Source organism: Furipterus horrens, unplaced genomic scaffold (genome assembly GCF_987537825.1).
Source record: "Furipterus horrens unplaced genomic scaffold, mFurHor1.1.pri manual_scaffold_16, whole genome shotgun sequence".
NCBI classification, from domain to species: domain Eukaryota; kingdom Metazoa; phylum Chordata; class Mammalia; order Chiroptera; family Furipteridae; genus Furipterus; species Furipterus horrens.
Genome location: NW_028327186.1, coordinates 12,103,638 through 12,109,714, shown reverse-complemented (window position 1 = coordinate 12,109,714; position 6,077 = coordinate 12,103,638).

The window sequence follows — 6,077 nt, the reverse complement described above, 5'->3', positions numbered from 1 at the left end:
GAGCAGGAGAGAAGCCAGGCCCCTCATGAATATGAATGTGAATCATGAATATGAACACAGAGGCAGCAGCAGCAGAGACGGGCGGGAGCCTGGACAGCCAGGTGACCCAGGCGTCCCCAAATGACCACATCTGAGATGGTCTCTGCCCAGAGAGGCGCCTGTGGTTTGCAAAGCACTTTACACTGGTTACCATGACGGTGCTCACAAAACACTTCGGGAGAATGCAAAGCATAGCTTGTTTTTTCCCAATTGGCCTCTCAAGAAAGAGGCCTAGAAGTCGGATTCTCAACCATGTTCACACAGCATCGTCCAGGAGAGGCAGAGTCAAAACACTTGGTTTCTGTATGTTTTTATCAGCTTTTGCTCCTATTCTAAAAGTCGCACCCACAGAAATGCTGACAGGACACGCCTGTCCCGGGCTCTCGCTGCCGCAGTGCCACGTCTGCTGCCTTTATGTCTGCATGCTTCTCCCTGACACCGCTGGGCGCTGTGCTCAGAAACGGCACGTCACCCTAAATACTTCAGCAGGACATTAACAATCAAGTAACACTTTATTGCATTTTACATTTACTAAGTGCCGTCACATCGGTCAAAACCATGACCCCAGGAGACTGAGGCTAAGAGAAATTAAGAGGCCTCCTAGGGTGTCACGGTGGGGAACTAAGAATTGGGGAGAGATCAGAGGACCACAGAGGGGTTCTGAAAACGAGCCACCTGCTGCAAAGCGGGAGGCCCAGGCCGTCCCAGTCCCGGGCAAGATCAGCAGCTCCTCTCGCCGTCCCCACCCGGAACGGCGCCCAGAGCGCTGGTCTCCAACGGGCTCCCGTTTCTAGCCACCCGTTACAACAACCGTCCACCAGGACTCACCCCCGAGAACCCACCCCCGAGCCCAGGCCTGTGTGGGCTGCACAGCACACCCTCTGTCTCACTAACCCCGGCCGTGGCCGGCTGGCAGCACAGTTACATGTGCAGTACCTGCCCGGGAAGGGGCAGGACAAACAGAAGTGGCCTCTTTGGTGGAACAATCCACCTCATACTCACCACAGACTCAGCACAGGGGCGAGGAAGCGAACAGGTGGGCCCCAACAACAAGGCAGAAGGGACGCCCATCAGCAGCTCCAGGGGTGGGGCTCAGGAGGAGGGCCTCCTGCCTTCACTCCTCCAGGACGCACGCACGCACAGATCCCTAGGCAGCTCTGCTGTCTGCGCGCACTGGGCAACGGCTGAGGGGCAGGGGCCACCAGGAGATGCTCAGACAGGGCCCAAGGAACGAGGACGAGGTGGCACCTGGCACCAGGGCGGGCTTCCCATCAGGGGACATGGGGCCTCTGTGGCCAGGTCGCCTGTCTTCCATCTGCCTGTGCCCACCGGGCCGGTCTGGCAACACTAGATAAAACGTGTGCTTATCAAGTGTATATAGAGTAAATGACTAAAAACGCCTCAAATGCCACTGGGGCATTAAAAAAAAAAAAAAATCAGGATCCAATGTCCAAATGGGCTCAAACTGTGATTCCCTAAAGTAACTGCTGACAGGATCTTTGTGGGGTGGGGTGGGGGGAGGAGGGGAAAGGAGTGCAGGGAAAAAGCTATTTGTATAACATACAAATTCTCTTCAGTTAAAAAAAAAAGTAAAATTTTGTTATAAATCCCAGGAGGTTATAACAGAAACCATCAAGCGGCTTAGCTTACAGGAACAGAAACATCCATTGCCTACGTCATCAATTAAGCGAATGTTTTCTGTGGCTAAATGCATTCTCTTCCGAGACAGCGACGCTCTTGGGTACGTCGGATCCTGGTAGGCAATGCCAAGCCCCCTTTTCTAAGATATCGAGTTTTTAGCTCTGGGTTTTACAAGACAAGACTGTTCCATTTCTGAGATAGAGTTACATGCCTGCTATACTGTTCCAATGACTCTGAGAGTTTTGTTTGGAGTTTGGAAATACACTTCGGGTCTGGGAAATGCTATTCAAGGAAGACGCTCAAGAACAGACTGTTTCCAATTATGGGAACAACAACGTCATTTGTACAGACTGGAGAACAAGGGATTTCGTTGTTGCTGAGTTCCCCCTGAAATCACCAACTGCAAATAGACTTGAAACTGAGAGACAACCCTGAGAGGCCCATCGGGGGGTCACGTGACCCTGTCCCTCACTTAGCTGTGATCTTCGCGATTTCGTAAGAACGACTGCAATGGCCAGTGCTGCCCCTTATTCATGTTTTTGAACTTCATCATGAAAGCTGGATCTGAAATTATTTCCTGAGAGCTAGCACGATTCGTGGTGAGCAGGTCCACTGCAAACCTGTTTAACTGCCTGACAGAGCCACTGTGCCTGCTGTTTAATCCAGCTGCAAAAAAAGTGTCTTAAATGCCTTCCACCTTCCAAAAAGCCTGTGAGTCGACTAACCCAACCCGAGCAGCGTCAGGGACGTGCGGAGCCTGCCGGGCTCCCGGGGAGCGGGCCGGTCCTGCGCGAGGCGCCTTTGTGCCACCAAGCACACTAGCGGGGGATAAACCTCGGTCAGTGGTCTCTTCGTGAGGTGAAAAGAGGAAGATGAACTACCCTGAGTCTGACAGGGCCTCAGGACATCTCCGCCCTGCCTACCTGGGAACTGGGATACTGCAGACGCGGCATGCAGGGGAGGGCGCAGAAGTGTACAACTGAACGCTGTCATCTGGAAATTCCACGTGAAGATGCAGCACCAGGGCAGGGCTGGGCTAGGGTTACTGAGGACGGCAGCACGGTGTGTAGGACCTGAGAGCTGACTCTCGGGAGCACGGCCCGCCGACCTGTGTCTGGACGGTCACAGCCCCAAACAGGGAGCCCTGGGTGGAGCCTGCCGGCCCCACAGACCCCACAGACCTTGCCTTCCTACGGACCTCACTTGGCAGAGCCGGCCCAGAGGGCTTGTGTTTTCCCTCGTCAGCTTACCCATACGATACACAATCCTATAAACAAATTAATTTCCCCCGGGGACTTCTGAAAGCATCCTAAATGCATTATCATTTTTCTGCATAAAGGAAGCTTAGCAAGAAAACAATTACAGAACATAAATGATCTCCAAATGGCCATAAAATGGAGAAGAGGGTCAACAGAGATGCGGGAGAAAAAACGAACCAAGCTTTGCTCACTAAGGTCTAGGGTCCTTATTCTGAAAGTGGGTTGACTCTTTCCTCAGTCAGCACTCTGCTTACAGGGGGAGTCCTTTGGCCTCTTCATTAAAAATCGCTAATCCTCTCCTCCTGGTGTCCATGGTCTTTCTGCTCCGTCCCTTCCTATCCAGCTTCCTATCGAAGCCAAAAGAGAACCCTCACACCCAGCCTGCCCCGGGATGAGCCGACATGGCCGGGACAGGGAGCGGATCAGCACACTCATCCACACGTTTTCGCCAGGCGTCACTGACGGCCTGGACGGGGCCTGGTCCTGTGCACTTTTTTACAGACAAAATAAAAACAAAGAAACAAACATGACCCTTCCCTTGCAGCAGCCTGATGCCCATGGGAGGGCAGGCCAACGAAGCCGGAATTGCAGAGCAGCGAGGAGGCCGGGCCGTGGGGGTGGGAGACGGAGATGGAGACGTGCTTAGTTCGGGTGTGGGGAGGTAACGCGCCCCTCTGAAAGCATGGCGGGGACAGGCGGGAGCTGCCACCGCCCTCCAACCCTGCAGCCTCTGAACCGGAGCCCGACAGTCTCCTCTTCCAGCCCCACCTGCAGGGCCCGAGAGGTGACAGACACACAGCCAAGGACGGGGGTGCGGACGTGAGACCCTAGGCCCTGAGAGGACACTGACCCAAGCAGCCAGAACCCAAGGCTGAGCGTGGGCAACCCAGCAGGCCTGGCCCTCAGGAGCGGGCACCAGCAGGTTCCTGAGACCCAGAGACGCTGCGGGGTCACAGCCAAACGCGGGGCCCACCAAGCCCTGCAGCACTGCCGTCGCTCACTCGTCTGGTGTGGTCCCCTCCACGTGGCAGCGAGCAGCGGGTCCAGGCCGGCCAATGTCCACAGCGGCCAGTCCCTTGGCTAGTCTGGGACAGAGGGTGAGTTGGGTGTCACCCCAGCATCGGAGAACCTGTCCCTCAGTGTCACGGCTCTGGTCCCCTCAGCCGCAGATGGCTCTCCGCGCCACGTCTCTGAGGAAACCTCAGGGACCTCCTCCCGTCCTCACGACAAGCAGCCCACTCTTCTGGCGCTCAGTCAGCCATCAAGGACCTCCAGCACCTGCCCCCTGAGCCACCAAGGCCGGCTCCTCTGCCAGACCTCCCAGCGGACGCCCCCGCTCCTGTTTGCCCCGCAGGCTCTCCATGCTCCCCTGACGTCCTCAACAACCACTCAGAGCTCCCCCACGCCGTGCAGCCGGGACTTCTGACAAAGGAGGCACTGCACTTCTCTGCTCTGACACCCAGAAGGGCCAAGAAGCAACCACACCCCAGCACCCGCAACCATTCTGAGTGCCCGGCCCGAGTGCCTGGTACCCCTCACCCACGGAAGAGCCAGGGGTCTTTGGAGACGAGGACGCCGGCCAGCTGCGCTACTGGTGCATGGCGATGAGAGTGACGCTTGACTTCTGCGGGCTTCCTGCCCACACCCACGGCCCAGGCCAATCACGAGAAGAACCCAGCCACGCCCCCACGGAGGGGCAGTCTGCAGCGCAACGGACCAGCGCTCTTCAGGACGGCCACGGTCACCCCAAACAAGGCGTGCCCGAGAAGTGGTCCCAGCGCAGAAGGCTCCATAAAGCAATGGTGACTGAAGGTCACGTGGGATCCTGGATGGGGCCTTGGACACCAGGCCATGAGGCAAAGACCAAGGAGAGCTGAATCCAGGGCGGAGGCCCGTGAAGGACAGTGCGCCGGTGCCGGACCCTCAGTGGGGCGCACGCGCCAGCCACACTCACGTAAGATGTGAGTAGCAGGGAGAGCGGGGGAACGTGGGAACTCTCTGTATTATCTTCATATTTTTTAAATCTAAACTATTAAAAAAACTCAAGGTTATTTAAAAACTGTTAGTCTCCAGTACAGGGGGAAGAGCTCTGAGCTACCTGTCCAACTGCATCTCCTTTTATGCTATTTCTTTCAGGCCAACCACACGCTTAGTAACGACAGGGACTGACAAAGAGTGACAAGAGCAAGCGCTGACCGAGTGCCTGCTGCGCGACACGCCTGTCAATGCCGGAGACGAACGGAGGCTCTGTACCACACAGGGCAGTGCTGTCGCACAGGCGTTACTCAGTGTGACGGGCGGTCCACTGCAGGCTTGCAACCTAAATCTCCCGGAGAACAGGCCTCAGGGAACGGCAGTCCCCGAGAGGAGGCTGGCAGCCTGGTCGCACACCTTCCTGTGAGCCCCTGGAGGGGGCCTTTGTGACCCCTCCGGACTCAGCCTGAACACCAGTGCCAGCCTGCCCCAGCCTGTGTCCTCCTGCTGCTGAATGGGTCCCCTAGTAACTGCACAGGGAAGGCAGCAAACGCAGTCACAGTGCCCGCCGGGCCTGGTGCAGATACATGGGGGGCGTCTAGCCGAGGCCCCCCCACGGCCCCTGCCCCTGCCCAGTGCCTGTGTCAGAACAGGAAGAAGCTGGCCGTCGGCTGCAGGACTGCCTGGCTCCAGGGAGAGCATTAGCCCCCGGAGGTCCCCCGAGAGCCACTGCAGAGGAACGTACCCAGTCACCACAAACCAAGCGCCTTTTCAAACAGCGTGGAATTCTGACTCCCCAGGCCGCAGCCGGCCTGTCCCCATAACCTCCCTCACCTCTGTGTCGCGGGCTGGGGGCGCCAACTGGGACGGCTGGTTGCATGGGCCACTCGGTTATCCACACAAGAAACTCAGTGACCCGACAGTTTGGAACAGAGCTGGTCCTTCACAACGTGACCTCCTGGCTTCTCCTTCATTCTACAGGTTGCGGACACTGACTCCTCTCAAAGGAGAAGCTGAAACACCTTCCTTGTCCCTGTGGTTCGTGTGTGACACTCCGAGGATAAGAGCAATGACTCCGTTTGACCTAGACCCTGACCAAGTGCAAGTGGAGAGACTGACCTCAGGCCCTGAAGCTGGAGCCGCCTCCTTCGCCTTCATAGTCCG